We start from the raw sequence: 19,959 nt of genomic DNA, 5'->3' as shown, positions 1-19,959 counted from the left end.
TGCATCACAGTTCACTCAGTGACTGAATCACAGTACACTCAGTGAGTGCATCATATTTCACTCAGAGACGGAATCACATTTCACTCAGTGACTGAATCACATTTCACTGAGTCACTGCATCCCATTTCACACAGTCACTGCATCCCATTTCCCACCATCACAGCATCTTCTTTCCCACAGTCTCTGCATCTCATTTCAATCAGTGATTGCATCCTACTTCACAAAAATAGTGCATCCCATTTTGCTCAGTCACTGCATCTCATTTCACTCGGTCACTGCATCCCATTTCCCTCAGTCACTGCACCCCAAGCCCGCTCGGGCACTGATTCCCTATTAACTCAGTCACTCCTTCCCAGTACCTCTGTCACTGCAGCTCATGTCACTCTGTCACTGCATCACATTTCCATCAGACAGTGCATCTCCTTTCACTCAGTCACTGCATCCCATTTCCCTCAGTCACGGCATCCGATTTCCCTCAGTCACTGCATCCCATGTCCCTCAGTCACTGCTTCCCATGTCCCTCACTCACTGCTTCCCATGTCCCTCAGTCACTGCTTCCCATGTCCCTCAGTCACTGCTTCCCATTTCACTCAGTCACTGCATCCCATTTCACTCAATCACTGCATCCCATTTCCCTCAGTCACTGCATCTCCTTCACCACAGTCACTGCATCCCATTTCACGCAGTCACTGCATCATATTTCACTCAGTCACTGCATCACATTTCCCTCAGCCACTGCATCCCATTTCACTCAGTGACTGCATCACAGTTCACTCAGTGACTGCATCACAGTTCACTCAGTGACTGAATCACAGTGTACTCAGTGAGTGCATCATATTTCACTCAGTGACGGAATCACATTTCACTCAGTGACTGAATCACATTTCACTGAGTCACTGCATCCCATTTCACACAGTCACTGCATCCCATTTCCCACCATCACAGCATCTTCTTTCCCACAGTCTCTGCATCTCATTTCAATCAGTGATTGCATCCTACTTCCCAAAAATAGTGAATCCCATTTTGCTCAGTCACTGCATCTCATTTCACTCGGTCACTGCATCCCATTTCCCTCAGTCACTGCACCCCAAGCCCGCTCGGGCATGGATTCCCTATTAACTCAGTCACTCCTTCCCAGTACCTCTGTCACTGCATCACATTCCCATCAGACAGTGCATCTCCTTTCACTCAGTCACTGCATCCCATTTCCCTCAGTCACGGCATCCCATTTCACTAAGACAGTGCATCCCATTTCTCTCAGCCACTGTATCACATTTCCCTCAGTCACTGTACTCCAAGCCGGCTCGGGCACTGTATCCATATTAACTCAGTCAGTGCATCCCATTTCACTCAGACACTGCATCGCTTTTCACTCTGTCACTGCATCTCATTTCCATCAGTTACTGCATCATATTTCCATCAAACAAGGCATCTCATTTCACTTAGTCACTGCATCCCATTTCACTCAGTCACTGCATCTCCTTCACCATAGTCACTGCATCCCATTTCCATCAGTCACTGTTTCCATTATCTCACAGACGCTGCATTCAATTTCCCACACTCACTGCATCCCATTTCCCATCGTCACAGCATCTCCTTTCCCTCAGTCACTGCATCTCATTTCACTCAGTCACTGCACCCATTTCCCTCAGTCACTGCATCCCATTTTCCTCAGTCAATGCATCCCATTTCACTCAGTCACTGCAACCCATTTCACTCGTCACTGCCACCCATTTCGCTCAGTCACTGCATCCCATTTCACTCAGTCACTGCATCACATTTCACTCAGTCACTGCATCCCAATTCACTCCATCACTGCATCTCCCTCACCTCAGTCACCGCATCCCATTTCGATCAGTCACTGCATCCCATTTCCACCAGTTACTGCATCCCATTTCACTCAGCCACTGCATCCCATTTCACTAAGACAGTGCATCCCATTTCTCTCAGCCACTGTATCCCATTTCCCTCAGTCACTGTACTCCAAGCCGGCTCGGGCACTGCATCCCTATTAACTCAGTCACTCCTTCCCAGGACCTCAGTCACTGAATCCCATGTCCCACAGTAACTGCATCCAATTTCCATAAGTCACTGCATCTCATTTCACTCATTAACTGCATCCCATTTCAATCAGACACTGCATCCCATCTCACTCAGACACTGCATCCCATCACACTCAGTCACTGCATCCCATTTCCCTCAGTCACTGCATCCCATTTCCATTCGTCACTGGTTCCCGTATCTCACAGGCGCTGCATTCAATTTCCGACACTCACTGTATCCCATTTCCCATAGACACAGCATCTCCCTTCCCTCAGACTCTGCATCTCACTTCAATCAGTGATTGCATCCTACTTCCCACAAATACTGCATCCGATTTCGCTCGGTCAGTGCATCCCATGTCCCTCAGTCAGTGCATCCCATGTCCCTCAGTCAGTGCATCCCATGTCCCTCAGTCAGTGCATCCCATTTCCGTCAGTCACCGCATCCCATTTCCCTCAGTCACTGCATACCATTTCCATCAGTCACTGCATCCCAGTTCACTCAGTCTTGGCATCTCATTTCCCTCAGTCACTGCATCCCATTTCCCTCAGTCACTGCATCGCATTTCCCTCAGTCACTGCATCGCATTTCCCTCAGTCACTGCATCACATTTCACTCAGTCACTGCATCACATTTCACTCAGTCACTGCATCACATTTCACTCAATCACTGCATCCCATGTCCCACATTCACTGCATCCCATTTCCATCAGTCACTGTTTCCCGTATCTCTCAGACGCTGTATTCAATTTCCCACACTCACTGCATCCCATTCCCCTCAGTCACTGCATTCCATTACCCTGAGTCACAGTATGCCATTTCCCACAGTCACTGCATCCCATGTCCCTCAGTCACTGCATCCCATGTCCCTCAGTCACTGCATCCCATGTCACTCAGTCACTGCATCCCATTGTCCTCAGTCACTGCATCCCACTTCATTCAGTCACTGCATCTCATTTCACTCACTGACTGCATCCCATTTCCGTCAGTCACTGCATCCCATTTCCCTCAGACACTGCATCCCATTTCCAACAGTCACTGCATCGCATTTCACTCAGTCACTGCATCGCATTTCACTCAGTCACTGCATCCCCTTTCACTCAGTGACTGCAACACATTTCACTCACAGACTGCATCCCATTTTCCTCAGTCACTGCATCTCATTTCACTCAGTCACTGCATCCCATTTCACTCAATCACTGCATCCCATTTCCAACAGTCACTGCAGCCCATTTCACTCAGTCACTGCATCACATTTCCCTCAGTCACTGCATCACATTTCCCTCAGTCACTGCATCACATTTCCCTCAGTCACTGCATCACATTTCCCTCAGTCACTGTTTCCCGTATCTCTCAGACGCTGTATTCAGTTTCCCACACTCACTGCATCCCATTCCCCTCAGTCACTGCATCCCATTACCCTAAGTCACAGTATGCCATTTCCCACAGTCACTGCATCTCCTTTCCCTCAGTCACTGCATCCCATGTCCCTCAGTCACTGCATCCCATGTCCCTCAGTCACTGCATCCCATGTCCCTCAGTCACTGCATCCCATGTCCCTCAGTCACTGCATCCCATGTCCCTCAGTCACTGCATCCCATGTCCCTCAGTCACTGCGTCACATTTCCATCAGACACTGCAGCTCATGTCGCTCAGTCACTGCATCCCATTTCCATCAGTCACTGCAGCTCATGTCACTCTGTCACTGCATCACATTTCCATCAGACACTGCATCTCATTTCACTCATTCACTGCATCCCATTTCACGCAGTTACTGCATCCCATTCCACTCTGTCACTGCATCCGATTTCACTCAGTCAGTGCGTCACATTTCACTCAGGCACTGTATCCCATTTCCCTAAGTCACTGCACCCCAAGCCCGCACGGGCACTGCATCCCTATTAACTCAGTCACTCCTTCCCAGTACCTCAGTCACTGCATCGCATTTCACTCAGTCACCGCCTCCCATTTCACTCAGTCACTGCATCCATTTCCATCAGTCACTGCATCCCATCACCCTCAGTCGCAGCATCCCATTTCCCACAGACACTGCATTTCCTTTCCCTAAGTCAGAGCATCTCATTTCCACCAGTCACTGCATCCCATTTCACACAGCCACTGCATCCCATATTTCACAGCCACTGCATCCCATTTCACTCAAAGCTTCACTTTACACTCAGTCAGAGCATCCCATTTCCATCCGTCACCGCGTCCCATTTCCTCAGTCACTGCTTCTCCTTTCCACAGTCACGGCAATCCCATTTCAATCAGTCACTGCATCTCCTTTCCATCAGTCACTGCGTCCCATTTCACTCAGCCACAGCGTCCCAATTACCAGTCACTGCATCCCATTTCCCTCAGTCACTGCATCACATTCCCCTCAGTCACTGCATCCCATTGTCCTCAATCACTGCATCCCATTGCCCTCAGTCACTGCATCCCATTGCCCTCAGTCACTGCATCCCATTGCCCTCAGTCACTGCATCCCATTGTCCTCAGTCGCTGCATCCCATTGTCCTCAGTCGCTGCATCCCATTGTCCTCAGTCACTGCATCCCATTGTCCACAGTCACTGCATCCCATTGCCCTCAGTCACTGCATCCCATTGTCCTCAGTCACTGCATCCCATTGTCCACCCTAAGGAAGACAAACCCACGTAACATATCTAGTGACTTAAAACATACTCTATTGTTGCCCAAGGTGGAGAGCTGGATGAACACAGCAGGTCAAGCAGCAGAGAAGCAAGAAAGCTGATGTTTCGGAACGAGACCCTACTTCAGAAAATTGGCGCTGGAGAATCTGAGACAACAAGGTGTAGAGCCGGATGATACTGCTTGGCCTGCTGTGTTCATCCAGCTTTACACCTTCTTATCTCAGATTCTCCAGCATCTGCAGTTCCTCCTACCTCTATTGTTGCCCTTTCACTTTCCTGAACTAATATGAGCCAGTAGTTTTGTTTAGGCTCGTGTAATCTTACGCTTATTGGCCTGTACAAAATCCTGAATTAATTTTGATCGACTGACGGGAGGAGAGATGAATTTTTTAGAAATTTTTGTTTTCTACCAATTTGCAGAGGGCATCGTGGGCGATTGAAGGACAGTGTTATTATCCTCCAGGTCTGCGGACTGCATCATTACCAACTTGCCCATTTGCATATACACACAATATTCACTATGTACCAATGAAACATAATAAACCAATACTACGTACTAAAAACAACGCTCACATATCAATGGAAATTTAAATATTTATCATAGAGTTTGAAGAATTGAATTCAATGATACAAAGCAAAAACCAGTGAAGATGAGTGCAGTTGGTCAGCACTTTTGCCACTAAGTGGAGGTTGGCAGTTTGAGGCCACCCAGGAACAAGCAAGCTCTGTCTAACTCCAAGGGTAGCACGGTGGCTCAGTGGTTAGCACTGCTGACTCACAGCGCCAGGGACCCAGGTTCGATCCCACCGTTGGACGATTTTCTGTGCGGAGTTTGTACATTCTGCCCATGCCTGCATGGGTTCCTGCTGGGTGCTCTGGTTTCCTCCCACAGTCCAAAGATGTGCAGGCTCGGTGTATGGGCCATGCCAAACTTGCCCATTGTGTTTAGGGATGTGTAGATTAGGTGTGTTAGTCATGGGAAACGTACGGTTACTGAGGAAAGGGTCGGGGGATGAGTCAGGGTGAGATGCTCTTTGGAGCGTGGCCGTGGACTTCTTGGGTCAAAAGGGACTTGTTTCCACACCGTAGGGATTCTATGATATGGAAGTATCTTTTGAAGTGGACATTCATGGGTATGCTGTAACAGAGACCTTGAAATACTGCACAACAAATATTTGGAACTAGACTGTCAATTCAGACATAGCATCAAAAAAGGTCATGGAAGTTGTCACCGATATAAAGCAGGATTGATGAAAATCCAGCAGGAAATGGTGTCAAAAGGCACAGTATCTTTTATTCATCTCCAGTTATTTTGTCCAAGGCACTGGATGCTGGCAGGATTGAAACATTTAAGAAATGCTTCACAAATCACATATAAGGACCTGCACATCTTTGAACAATGGGAGGAAACTGCAGCACCTGGCAGAAGCCCCTCGCAGACGCGGGGAGGACGTGTCAATTCCACACAGATAGTTACCCAAGACTGGAATCTCAATTGGCTCCCCAGTGCATGAGCAGCTCTAACCACTGAGCAACTACCTTGCCCAGAAGGGGTTTTAGAAGCGCGTACATTATTTCCATTAAGACAGATCCAATCCTCTATGTCCAATCAAAATAACATATAGTAGATATCATGACAACAATCATAAATGATTTTGAATAAGTAAATCAAAAAAATTGAAATAGTTTCCAAGCCGAAATCCTAGATATGGTGCAGTTAAGATGAATAGCGCAACAACAAAAAGGCCATATTTTATGTGACGATCGGTAACACTTGAAAACTTGCAACAATTCGTCGCCAGTAGTGCTCTGAAGTGGCTTGATGGTGCACTCCTTCAGACACTGGAATGAAACTCCAAAGATCACAAATTCTCCTTCAATACCGTGTTGTAACAGTGACTGCATCAACCTGAGTTTATGGGCCTGACTGGAAACCCACACAACATGCATAAACAAAAAAATAATCTAAGGTGACAGGAGAAAAAAATGTATGTATGCAACGTCTTTGAAAAGCAATTATTTGTAGCGGCTGCAAGCCCATAAGGAATCTCATTTCGCAGATTATATTCATTTGCACTGCAGGTCATGCCAGTCAGAATCAGTTTTCGTTTCATGACAGACAACTAAAATGTCCATTACAATGAACGTTGGTTGATCAGAAGATTTTAAGTAAGGACTATGTCTTGTGTGAGCTGACGGCATTAGGGGATGGAGAAGGTACATGCACTGCTGGCATCTTGACACCATTGAATGAGCAAGCGTGGACGCAAAGGTTGTAACAGGTAACAATTGTACAGGCAATATCTTTTGAGCTCCTTCCCAGCAGGCCTGTAATACTCGAAAGCTGTGCCAGACCCTCACTTCCTCCACCTTACGTACGCTGCCTTTTCTTTTTGACAAGAAGCACCTCTGTACCCGTCATCCAAGGCTCCTGAATCTTACCCCTTCTTATCTGTCTCAGAGGAACAAATTTATACATCACTCGCAACAACTGCTCCTTGAACAGCCTCCACATGTCTGCTGCGCCCTTTCTGTGGAACAATTGCTCCCAATCTGTACTTCCCAACTCCTGTCTGATAGCATCATAGTTTCCTTGACCCCAGTGAAATATCTTCCCCTGGTAACTGCTCCTTTCACTTTCCATGGCTATGGTAAATGTGAGGCTCTTGCGGTCACTGTCGCCAAAGTGTTCTCCCACCACGAGATCTGACACCTGTCCTGGCTCATCGCCGAGCACCAAATCCAAAATGGCCTCCCCCCTCGGCCTGTCCACATACTGAGTCAGGAAACCCTCCTGAACACACCTGACAAAAACGGCTCCATCCAAACCATCTGCACTAAGGAGGTTTCGATCGATATTGGGAAAGTTGAAGTCACCCATAACAACAACCCTGATACGTTTGCACTTTTCAACAATCTGCCGGCCAATGAGTTCTTCGATCTCCCAACCGCTATTTGGGGTCCGTAGAAAACCCCCAGTGAAGTGACTGCTGCCTTGCTGTTCCGAACGTCCACCCACACTGGCTCAGTCGACAAACCTTCCTTGGCAACCTCAGCCCATACCACCACAGTAGACAAGTCCTCAAAGGTTCTTTCAGCCGCCGTTATACTGTCCTTGACCAACAAAGCCACACCTCCCCCTCTTTTACCACCTTCCCAGACCTTAATGAAAGATCTAAACACGAGAACCTGCAACATCCATTCCTGACCCTCCTCTATCCATGCCTCCGAAATGGCCACAACATCGAAGTCCCAGGTACCTATCCAAGCTGCAACCTCACCTACATTATTCCGGATACTCCCGGCATTAAAGTCGTCACACTTCAATCCAGCTTGCTGTCTGCCAGCACACTTCTGTGACAGTGAGGTCCTGACCATGTCCTCCCTACGCTCATCCTCCTGTGTACTGGGACTACACCTCAGTTTCCCATCCCCCTTCTGAGCTAGTTTAAATCCAACCGAATGGCACTAGCCAATTTCCCACCCAGGATATTCGTGCCCCTCTCATTCAAGTGGAGACCGTCCTGTTTGTATAGGTCCCACCTTCCCCAGAACGAGCCCCAATTGTCCATGTACCTGAAGCCCTCCCACCTGCACCATCCCTGCAGCCACGTCTTCAGCTGAAATCTCTCCCTGTTCTTTGCCTCGCTATCACGTGGTACGGGTGACAAACCAGAGATGACCACTCTGCTTGTTCTAGCTCTCGGCTTCCACCCTAGCTCCCTCAAATCCTGCCTGACATCCCTATCCCTCTTTCTACCTATGCCGTTGGTGCCTATGTATATCACGACTTGGGGCTGGTCAGCCTCTCCCCTCAGGACCCTAAACACACGATCCGAGACATCACAGACCCTGGCACCTGGTCGGCAACACACCAATCGTGAGTCTCTTTCGTTCCCGGCAAATCTTCTATCAGTCCCTCCAACTATTGAGTCCCCAATGACTATCACTCTCTTCCTATCCCCGCTCCCCTTCTGTGCAAGAGGGACAGACTCTGTGCCAGAGACCTGCACCCTACTGCATACCCCTGCGAAGTCGTCCCCGGAACAGTATCCAAAATGGTATAGTTGTTTTTCAGGGGAGCGACCGCAGGGGATTTCAGGGGAACGACCACAGGGGAAGGTTGGTCAAGCTACACCGGGTAAATGTGCATTTTTGGCTGAAGAAACATGTGTTTCAATGTGAGCTAATGGAAGAAACCATGGAGTCAAAGCTAAACATTTCGACAATAAGACAACCATTCTTAAAAGCAGCATACAGCGTGAAAAAGAAATGAGCTGCTTTAATATCCACTTAAAATTTATGTGGAATATCAGATGGAATTTTCTTATTGACTCCATTGTGCAATCATGTCGAGCTAAAAATGTTAACTGCATTAATTAATACTAACCAGAAATGGACTTTGTTGTAAATGGTTTGACGGTTTTCTGTATCTGGAACATCCCTTTTCCTTCTCCAACGAAGATCGTACCAACCTATGGTACCAAACTGTGAGTCAAACGGATGGGACACGTAATCTTTAAATTTCTCATCAAAACAGTCTAATCGTATGGTTCTGTGCAATAAAAGAGAAAGAATAAACATGTTTCCAACAATTTTGCTGATGTTTATGAACAGAATGCTCAAATTCAAAAAGTTTGGGCTGGCATGTCTGCTTCCTCCAGCCTGTTTAAACTGTTACATTCAATGTGAAATTTGTCATAAGTTTTAGCACACAGGTCTATGTGATCTGCGCCACCACCTTCTATTCGTCATACATGCTTTCCCCCTCTTCCTGTAATACATTCCTTGAAGTGTTCAATGAGATTTTGATTTTAAATCTTATCGTCATATTCTTTTGATTCTCAAGCATCAATGAATCTGATGTTGCCGCCATTCCATGCAGTGCACAGCACGTCAAACAGGTGTCTTACTCTTGCCATGAGCACTGAGGTAGTATGGGGTCACAACTGTCTCATAGTTCAGAATGAAATTCTACATATAGGGCTATGAAGAGTCATGCAGTTAATTTTATTTGATATGCTATTTCTTTTCTTCACAAATATGCTGGATTTAAAGTGATCTTCACCCTCATTTAAAATGAATTCAATATCCAACCATCTGTAAAACTAGCATATCCAAATTTTAATTTGAGTTCAGTGTTACACAAATATATGACTTTTTTTAAAATTATGTTCGAGTCAACATTAACATTTCATTCCCTGACAACGGGTGAACTTACTTTTAAACTCCAATTTTCCTTCGGTATTAATGGAGAGGTGAGCCTTTTTGCAAGCACCGAAAGGCTGGACCAGTTTATGCTAAAACTTACGGAACTGTAAGTTTCACAAATATGTTCCTATTAAACACTAATTCCTATTGAAGCAGTATGAAGCTAAATTCATTCAACTGGACAGCAAAAACGGTCAAGATTTTAAAAGCAAGCAACTATTTTGAAGTCACTCTTCGAACTAAATTCCATCTTGGTGTGTGAGAGTCCATAGGTTCCTCACTCTCAACGAACCATTCAACTGTCATGCAATTACTGAAACACACAGACAAAAAACATCAATGTTAACAGTCACTAAGATTTTGAGAGTGATTTGGAATTCGTACTCAATACCCCCTGGGGAAAATCTGTTCCAATCTGGATAGTACTCACTTATCACCATCCCACCTACCTTCCCTACCACCTCCTCCCCATCAAAACTATTTGTTTCTGAGCTCCCTTCCACCCTCCATTTCTCAGGAAGGGTCCTGACCCAAAACCTCAACTTTCCTCAGCCTCTGATGCTGCCTGCCCTGCTGTGTTCCTCCAGCTCCACAATGTGTTATCTCAGACACCAACATTGGCAGTTCTTACTATCTGGATAACTCATTCTCACCTTGTCACAAGTGATTTATACTCATTATCTTTTCAGATGACGCATGTACATGTATATACATAAATATACATATTGCACTTTTATGCCTGAACCACTAACCGAGAGGATATTTTAAAAGAGTCTCTTCATATCTGCATGAAAGAGAAATCATCAAGGTCATAACTTTCATTTTAGGAATAACTCGAACATTCAAAGTACTCACAGTCAGTGTCCCATTTCCTTGACCAGTCAATTTGATGTGAATCTTTCTTCCAAGTGGAAACTGTAACAGCAATTATATTTGAGAGTCAAACACTTCATTGCATCACCAATATTTCCTTGTCTGTTTGAAGCATAAGATAATGAAATAATCATGGACAGATTGGCCAACAGTGTAATTTAATGTGTGTGATGGCAACTCAAAATCACAACCATTGAAGTGATCTTTAAAAAGCTACTGTCATACAACAGAGCACTTTTTGAGATGCAGTGATGAACATACTTCCTGAGATGCAAATAATATATGCCAAATTAATTCCAAAGAATACCTTTACAATTAAAAAGAAGCTAAAAATCTCTTTACATTGCGAAGATTGTCAGATTGCTATTAGTCAATGGAAATCGTTCAGAACAATTATTTATTCCCAGATGAAAAGGAAGTGTATACATTTCATGACAACAAAATGTGAGGCTGGATGAACACAGCAGGCCAAGCAGCATCTCAGGAGCACTTTTGTCCTCCTGAGATGCTGCTTGGCCTGCTGTGTTCATCCAGCCTCACATTTTGTTGTCTTGGATTCTCCAGCATCTGCAGTTCCCATCATCTCGTATACATTTCATTTCCACATCTTATCCAAGAGAGAAAAAAAAAACACCTTCATGAATGCATTGTCAAACAAGAAGACTCACAAAAAAAGTCATTTGGCCCATTGAATATTCCTCCATCATTCGGTGAGATCATGGTTGATCTCATTACATGTATCATGACACAGCATTTCCACCAAACCCTCCTTATAGCTAATACATTCCGATTCAAGTAACATCCTGGTAAATCTCTGTTTCTGGGCCATGCCTTGTCTTTCTAAATATTTTTTCAGTCACCTACAAATTTAGCCACAGCACATGCACCGCTTTCCTCCAAGTCATTAATAAACAAGCACAAGAGCTTTGGTTCCTTCAGCGCGTTCCTTCATTTCTTACTGACAAGCCAACCCTGGCATCTCTGTCCATTTGTATCGGAGATAATGGGAACTGCAGATGCTTCAGAATCCAAGATAACAAAGTGTGGATCTGGATGAACACAGCAGGATGAACACACAGAAGTAGAAGGGTCTCGGCACAAAACGTCAGCTTTTACGCTCCTGAGATGCTGCTTGGCCTGCTGTGCTCATCCAGCTCCACGCTTTGTTATCTCTGTTCATTTGCCTGTTCTTTCTATCGGACATGAATCATTGGCTATTTCGTTCCCAACACTTATCCCCTAACAACCACCTCTCTGTGATACCCAGAGTGATGTATCTGTCAATTTCAATCTGCACCACAAACTCATTCACTTTGTTTCATACACTCCCTGCAATTCAATACAAGATCTTCAGTCTGGCATTTACAGCCACCCTTCTTATCTGCAGCAGCTGAAGTGAGACTCCTGACCATTTCCAAACTTTTTGTCCTATTACTTGCTCTGGAAACTTTGCTGAGCACTTACCAGCTTCTAACTTTTTCCACAATTTTCCATGCAACTGAGCTCACCCACTCCACACTTTTTATTTTTACGCCCTAGCCCCAGACCTAGCTCTGTATTTTGCGAGGATACTTGTCCCAATATGATTCTCGTCGAGCCTATAACACCAGAACGACTCCCTCCTTCCCCATACCGATGCCAATGTCCCATGAATTCAAACACATTTCTGCCATGCCACCATTTGAACAATGTACATCTATAATTATGTTCACACCGTGCCAAATTGCTCAGATAATAATCCAGAGATTATTACCATTCTGGTTCTGCTTTCTCACCTCAGCACCTCGGTGCTCATAATCCCTCAGGAGAACCTCTTTCCTCTTTCTTCCATATCAATGGTACCTGTGTGGACCACGATAGCTGGATTTCTACTCCTCCCACTTCAAGTTCCTTTGTAGCCGAGATGGAATCTCCCGAACCTGGGCACCAGGCAGGCAACACTACTTTCGAGACTCTCGATCCTGGTCACAACGAACAGTGTTCATTCCCCTAACTATACTACCTCTGATTATAACTACATTTCACTTTTTATTCCCTCTTCAATGTCCCCCTGTACCACAGTGCTACAGTCAGTTTACTCATCTTCCCTATACCCTGCACTCTCATCCACACAGGAAGAAAGAATCTCAAACCTGTTAGATAAGATCAAAGGCCAAGGTTCCTTCTGCACTACATCCTGAAACCTTCCACCTGCCCTGTTCTTTGTCATTGGCCACTGACCAAGTTTCAGCTAGTTAATCTAAGGTGTGTGACTGCCTCCTGAAGCACAGCATTCCCCAGTAACTGTCCCCCACATGATTTGTTGATTGGTAAAAACTGAGATTCCAGTTCATCAACCCTAAGCTGGAGTATGGGGCCTGACCACTCGCCCGTCATGTAGGTACAAATCATCATCTGGCCTGGCATCTCCATTTCAATTACTTCGCTCTTAATTTGATTTGAAAACATTCTGGTCTTTTAGTTTGTAGCCTGTAAATATTTCTCCGATTTACTTTCAATCTGAAAGCTACCGATAATAGATTCTTAAACCAGTAGCGATCACCAACCAATGAACCTGGTTCACCCTCTCGGTCCCTGATTCTGGCTTCAATTCACCCTGTCTCAAAAAAAATGCTTACGAACTATCAGGCAAAAAAAGCAAGCAAATGGCACCTCTTACCCTCTGCAGTGACTTACCGGATTGCCACCAAGTTCCCCAAAATATATATTCACTAGGTGCATTTCACTCGAGATGTGATCTCTCCTTCCAGAATGTGCAAAGTATACTGATCCATAGCAATATACTACCTTCAAAACCTCAGCTCTTAGCTTATTACTTTTGAGTACATTCTCAATGCTTTCTCCAAGTCCAAACACAACACATTTACTGGTTTTCCTCTGTTAATTCTCCTCCCAAAACTTCCTCCAAAAACCCAAACAAATTAGCCAGACATAATTTCTCTTTCAGCAGGCTATGGTGATTCTGTTTGATTAGATTCTGATTTTCCAAATGTTCTGCTACTATTTTCTTCATAGTTGATTGCCACATATTTCCAACAATAGATGTTAGGCTGGTTCGGTTGTAGTTATCTTCTTTTTGCCTCTCTCCTTTTTAAACAGGGATGTCACATCAGCAGTTTTCCAGCCCTCAGATGCTTCTCTGGAATCTAAACCTTTTTGGGAAATTACAGTCAAAGCAGACACCGACTCTGAAGCTCATTGTTTAGAATCTTAGAAAGTAAACCATCACGGCAAAGAGTCCAATCTGCTTTCACTCCATTAGATTGTCTACTGCTACTTTTCTCATGGTAGTGATGGTGTGGTAGTGATGTGTTTAATTCCTCCCTGTGTTCTTTAGTAATAAGGGGATCCTTGAAGTATCTTCCACTGTAAAGACTACCCTTTTCTCATTATCACTGATAATGGGAACTGCAGATGCTGGAGAATCCAAGATAACAAAGTGTGAAGCTGGATGAACACAGCAGGCCAAGCAGCATCTCAGGAGCACAAAAGCTGACGTTTCAGGCCTCGACCCTTTTCTCATTATCATTGTTTCTTGATTTAAAAATTAACCTGGCCGTTACAGCCTAGCATATGATTAATGGCATTACCTCTAAAACCTTCTTGGCTAAAGTGTTCAATAAATTGCTGCAACCTGAAAGAAGTAATTCTTCCCTGAATTAATGGGCAACCAATTTGAAAATGTGGCCTCTGGTCGTAAAATCTTTCACAAATGGGAGTAATCTCTACGGATATACACTATCAAGCCTCTTAAGAATCTTAAATGTTGAAAAAATAAGATTGTTTTCAATCTTAAAAACGCCAATGAACGTAGTCCCTGCCTGCCCAACTTTCCTAAGCATAGCAATCCCCTCCGCCATTTCCGAAATCAACCCAGTCAACATGAGGTGTACGGCCTCCGCAGCATTCGCTCTGTGGCTGTACATGACTTGTCAGTTACCATCTTGCTGCTACAACTCTACCTCTATTAACGATGCAGTCCTCTGTCCATCCGAACATACTACCGTTGAACACACGGGCTCTTTTCCTTCGAGACACCTTACGAGCTGTACCTTATCAAATGCTTTGTTGAAATCTCAATGTACGACATCAACCGGTGGTCCTTCATCAGTAATGTTTGTTTCCTTCTCAAAGCACTGTAGCAAGTTTGTCAAGTATTATTTCCCCGTTATGAAAGGATGTTCACTCTGTAGGATGTTACAGCACACTCAGTACCCTGTTATTTCATCTTTCATTGCCGGCATGAACATCTACCCAGGTTCACCTAAATTGGCAATACTGGCTTACTACTTTGTCCAAGTATCTTTGTAATAATGGTGTTATGTTCACCATCTTTCAATCCTCTGCGAATTTTCCACAATCTAAGGATTCTTGGAACATTATCATCAGTGCCTCCATTGTATCTGTCGCTGCGCTGTTCAACATGAGAGGATACAACTCATCACACACCTTGGATATTTTCTCTACTGATTGGAGTCATGTTTGGAATTCTGTGCAGTGACATTCACTTTTAACAGTTTGCTAAATACTACCAGGAACAGAAATTGTCATCCAGCTGCAACTAAACTAAAGCTTTCAGCACAGAAGGAAGTGTTTCAATTCATTATGAACCCAATAACTCCTGAAAAGGGCAATACAATTTGCCTCAGTCCATAAATGTTCTTCCTCCAACATCCTGAGATGCATCATCTGTATTTCTTCAAATTTACCACAGATTCTGTTTCAATCATCCTTTCAGCAATACGCATGACAACAATTCGGCATTTTTAGTCCCCCTGTAGCCTCCGTTGCACATGTGCATTGTTAGATGATTATTTATTTGCGTGCCTGCTTTTTTGCTCGAATGGATAAAGGTAAATTTCTGTTCTTTTGTCATCAGAGCTATTGCCTCCTCACTCTCATCTTCTTTGTTTTATCCTGTGCTGGAATATTTAATTTGTTGACATATCTGAAATATGTTGTTGAATGGATCGGGTTTTGTAACATTGCATTCCCCATAGACCACCTACCGATGCTGTTGCTTGTTCTCACAGTTATTATCTTGCAGAGTGGAAAATGCAGTTTGAAAGCAATGGAACATTATCAATGAAGAAGTTGATGCATAAATTGCTGCGATCTTCCAAACTACAAACTCACCTTCAATTCTTTCTCGGTCAGAGCATTATGCCGGCGCAAATGAATCGTGTTCTCAATGGGACTTCCAAAACCATGGAATTGAATTTTCATGTTGATTTCTTCTTCCCTCTTCAGAAATGCAAAGTAGTATCGTGATGAAGCTTCCAAGGCGATGATTGTGTCCTTCAATGAACGGAAAAGTGACTTTTAGATTCACGGAAATATTTCACTACTTCTATAGACATGAAAGGCAAACATTCTCCCTGCATATGACCCAGTCTCATTTTATCGTATCTTTCTCATTTTACATGCCACGGGATAATCATTGCAGTGTAACAGAAATGTTGATCATGGAAATTTATCACTGTTTTCATAAATAATGGCAAATTTTCAACATCTTGCAATTGTATGAAGGCTCAGTCTCATCACACCTCGCCTGCTGCACAAAGACATTCTTACACTGCTTTCAATGTTAGGGCTGAAACAAAACACAATCATGACACAAATGCATCAACACACCACTTTCAACAGGATCTGATATCCTTGCCAGGCACTGGAGGGGTTGCGGAGACTGGTGAGTGGATAAAGTCGTTCCTCTGTTCAAGCAGGAAAACAGGGACTTTCCAGGAAACTAAAGACTGGTGAGTGTCTCATGTCTCAAAAGTATGGGCTAATAAGGGACAGCCAGCATGGTATTATGCAAGGCAGGTTATGTCTTACCAAGTCAGTTGAAGTTTTCACGGAGGTGACAAGGGTGATCAATTCGGATCGAACAGTTGATAACATATACATGGATTTTACGAAGGTTTTCAACAAGGTCCCTCATGGTATGCTCATCCAGAAGATTAAGATCCATGAGATCCATGGTGACTTGGCCTGCCCATATAAGGCAGACGGTAGCGGTGGAAGGCTGACAAAGATAACACAGTATAGGGCTGGAGGAACACAGCAGGCCAGGCAGCATCAACAATGTCAGCTTTCCTGTTCCTCTGATGCTGCCTGACCTGCTGCGTTCCTCCAGCTCCACACTTGGTTAACTCTGATTCCAGCATCTGCAGTTCTTGCCGTCTCAGTGGTGGAAAGCTGTTTTTCTGGCTGCAGCTCAGTGACGAGTGGTGTTCCGCATCGATGTGATTTCTGCTGTTTGTGATATGTGTAAATGACTTGGTTGCAAATGCAGATGGGGGATCACTAAGTTTGCAGATGATATAAGGACCAGTGGACTTGTGGACAGCATGGAAGGTTGTCAAAGGACACAGCAAGATACAGACCAATTGCAAACACGAGCGGAGAAATGGCCGATGGAATTTAATCTGGGCAGGCATGAGGTGTTGCATTTTAGGAGACCAAGTGTTAAGGAAAGGGATACACAGTTAATGGCAGGACCCCAAACAGCAGTGAAGTCCAGAGGGATCTTGGGGTCCTAGACCAGAACTCCCTGACAGTAGCCACACAAGTAGATAGGGTGGTCAAGAAGGCATATCGCATGCTTGCCTTTATTCATAGGGGAACTCAGTGCAAGAGTCAGGATGTCACATTGCAGCTTTACAAGACTTTGGTGAGACCACACAGAGTATTGCATTCAATTCTGGCCGCCACATTACACTAAGGACGTGCAGGCTTTGGACAGGGTGCAGAAGAGATTTACCAGCATGCTGACTGGAATAGAGGGTATGAACGAGAGGGAGAAGCTGGAAAAACTCTTCATTTTCTCTGGAGCAGTAGAAGCTGAGGGCAGGCTTGATAGAAGTCTCGAAAATTAGGAGATACATAAATACAGCTAACGGTCAGAAAATTTCTCCCCCGGAGTTGAAGTGTCCACTATTAGGGGGCATGCATTTAAGCTGAGAGGGGGGGAAGTTCAAAAGAGATGTGAGGGGCAAATATTTCACACTGAGCATGTTAAAAGTGTGGAATACATTGCCCGGGGTGGTAGTGGATGCAGATACGATGAAAGCATTTAAAAGGGACTTTTAGTTAAGTGCGCGAAGAGGTAAGGAATGGAGGACTATGGATCAAGGACAGGCAGAAGGGATTATTTCATTTGTTGTCATGTTTGGCCCAACATGGTGGGCCAAAGGGCACATTCCTGTTGCTGTCGTGTTCCAAGTTTTATGCTCACTTGTATCATGATTACAAAAAGTAGGATTGGGAAGAATTTTTGAGAAGCGTTTGTGAACATTATTTCATGTAAGGACAAACGGGATAAGGATCAGGTGACACAGCACGAACAGATTTTGGAGCCCATGATGAATCATACGGACCTCACAAGCACCAATGATCAGAGGGATCTCAGGATCTTGATGTGCATGCCTGTTGATCCCCCAATGTAATGGACCAGGTCGTTGAAGTGGTTTGGAAGGCACATTGGATACTTGTCTTTATTTGACTTAATATTAAGTGATAGAGTTTCAGAATAGGCAGGGTATGTACAAAATGTTGGTTAGGCCCAACAGTGAAGTCAACGGTGAGAAAATACAGTGAGACTTGGACAACGATCAGGCTTGGCCTGATAAAGGTTAAGTTACATTTGCGCCACACAAGTGATAAGCAGCAATCAGCTCCAACAAGAGAGAATATGACCACATCAAAAAAATTCCATGTCCTTACCCTCACATCATCCTTACATTTATTTTTTTTTTAAACGTGCAAGTGCTATCCAAGCCATGCAAGGCTATGGGCCAGGTGTTGGAAATGAGGTTAGAACAATTCAGTGCTTGTCCTTGACTGTCACAGAATCCGTGAGCTGAAGAATGTATTTCTCCTGTATTGTAGATGACTCAGGTGCTTGGCTATCCACGAAACCAAGGTTAACACTGATCTAAAACTAAACTGGGTCAGTTATACAATCAGCAGTAGCCAGGTCCATGGTACAAACCACCCTGCTGTGGGACAGGGTCAGGCAAATCCAAGTGAGCGAACGTGGTTGGAGACTCATTCGTTGGGGGCATAGATTCTGTAGCCACATTTGAGACACCAGGGCTGCGTGTTGCATCCCTGCTGCCAAGGTCAAGGGCATCTCTGATTGGGTGCCAGAAATTCTTAAGGGGGAGGGTGAGCAGCCAGAGGCCACTGTGCACGTTGGTACCAATGACATAGGCAGAAAGAGGGATGACATCCTGCGGACTGTGTACAAGGAGTTAGCAAAGAGGTTGAAAGGCAGGACCGAGAGGGTAATAATTTATGGGTTACCACGAGTGCCACATGTTCGTGAGTTAAGTCAGAGAAAGATAGGTGAGATGAAAATGCATGGTTAAGGAGCTGGCACAGGGGGCTGGATTTCCGGTTCATGGATAATTGGGACCATTTCTGAGCAAGGGGTGACCTGTGTAAGAGGGATGGGAGGCAAGACGCTGTGAGCGGGTCAGGGCTGCGGAGGCCGGTCCCTGTGAGCGGGTCAGGGCTGCAGGGGCCAGTCCCTGTGAGCGGGTCGGGCTGCGGCGGCCAGTCCCTGTGAGCGGCTCAGGGCTGCGGGGGCCAGTCCCTGTGAGCGGGACATGGATGCGGGGGCCAGTCCCTGTGAGCGGGACAGGGCTGCGGGGGCCAGTCCCTGTGAGCGGGACAGGGCTGCGGGGGCCAGTCCCTGTGAGCGGGACAGGGCTGCGGGGGCCAGTCCCTGTGAGCGGGACAGGGCTGCGGGGGCCAGTCCCTGTGAGCGGGACAGGGCTGCGGGGGCCAGTCCCTGTGAGCGGGTCAGGGCTGCGGGGGCCAGTCCCTGTGAGCGGGACAGGGCTGCGGGGGCCAGTCCCTGTGAGCGGGACAGGGCTGCGGGGGACAGTCCCTGTGAGCGGGTCAGGGCTGCGGGGGACAGTCCCTGTGAGCGGGACAGGGCTGCGGGGGCCAGTCCCTGTGAGCGGGACAGGGCTGCGGGGGCCAGTCCCTGTGAGCGGGACAGGGCTGCGGGGGCCAGTCCCTGTGAGCGGGACAGGGCTGCGGGGGCCAGTCCCTGTGAGCGGGACAGGGCTGCGGGGGCCAGTCCCTGTGAGCGGGTCAGGGCTGCGGGGGCCAGTCCATGTCAGCGGGACAGGGCTGCGGGGGACAGTGCCTGTGAGCGGGACAGGTCTGC

At 45.8% G+C, this 19,959-nt stretch overlaps 1 long non-coding RNA gene across 1 annotated transcript in view; it reads right to left on the bottom strand.

Annotated features, from left to right (window-relative positions):
• LOC132207941 (uncharacterized) overlaps positions 1-19,959 on the bottom strand; it is a 118,802-nt gene that overhangs the window by 80,338 nt on the left and 18,505 nt on the right. Inside the window, exon 2 of the long non-coding RNA XR_009444028.1 lies at positions 9,085-9,249. This is a non-coding gene — a long non-coding RNA (uncharacterized LOC132207941). The remainder of the gene's footprint in view (positions 1-9,084; positions 9,250-19,959) is intronic.

The sequence above is a fragment of the Stegostoma tigrinum genome, unplaced genomic scaffold, assembly GCF_030684315.1.
Source record: "Stegostoma tigrinum isolate sSteTig4 unplaced genomic scaffold, sSteTig4.hap1 scaffold_217, whole genome shotgun sequence".
Taxonomy (NCBI): Eukaryota; Metazoa; Chordata; class Chondrichthyes; order Orectolobiformes; family Stegostomatidae; genus Stegostoma; species Stegostoma tigrinum.
This window is presented reverse-complemented; position numbering and strand designations above follow the sequence as displayed.